General features: G+C 55.5%; 1 long non-coding RNA gene across 1 annotated transcript in view; it reads left to right on the forward strand.

The window, feature by feature from the left end:
* The first annotated feature begins 227 nt into the window (after positions 1 to 227).
* LOC107307323 overlaps positions 228 to 602 on the forward strand; it is a 4,199-nt gene continuing 3,824 nt past the window's right edge. Inside the window, exon 1 of the long non-coding RNA XR_001552376.2 lies at positions 228 to 384. This is a non-coding gene — a long non-coding RNA (uncharacterized LOC107307323). The remainder of the gene's footprint in view (positions 385 to 602) is intronic.

Consider the following 602-nt stretch of genomic DNA (forward strand, 5'->3'; position numbering starts at 1 on the left):
CCCCCCATATAACCCTATAGGGATCCTATAGACCCCCCCACACCTCATATAACCCTATAGGGATCCCATAGACCCCATAACCCTCCATATAACCCTATAGGGACCCTATAGACCCCATAACCCCCCATATAACCCTATAGGGATCCCATAGACCCCATAACCCCCCATATAACCCTATAGGGACCCTATAGACCCCATAACCCCCCATATAACCCCCCTTTATCCCCTATAGGATCCTGCCCCCTATGGGACCCCGATGAACCCACCCAGTGCTTCTACCAACCCCAAGAGGAAGAGGAGGACGAAGACCCCCCCCAACCCCATATAGAATCCCATATTACACCCCATAAGGACCCAGGAGACATCAGAGACCCCAACGAGGACGTGAGTGGGGCTGGACCCCCCCATAGGGGTCCCCATAGTGTCCCTATAGGGTCAGACCCCCCCCATAGGGTTCAGTGGGGTCCCCATAGTGTACCTATAGGGTCAGACCCCCCCCATAGGGTTCAATGGGGTCCCCATAGTGTCCCTATAGGGTCAGACCCCCCCATAACCACCCCATAGGGTTCAATGGGGGTCCCCATAGTGTCCCTATGGGGTCA

The sequence above is a fragment of the Coturnix japonica genome, unplaced genomic scaffold, assembly GCF_001577835.2.
Source record: "Coturnix japonica isolate 7356 unplaced genomic scaffold, Coturnix japonica 2.1 chrUnrandom545, whole genome shotgun sequence".
In the NCBI taxonomy this organism is placed as follows: Eukaryota; Metazoa; Chordata; class Aves; order Galliformes; family Phasianidae; genus Coturnix; species Coturnix japonica.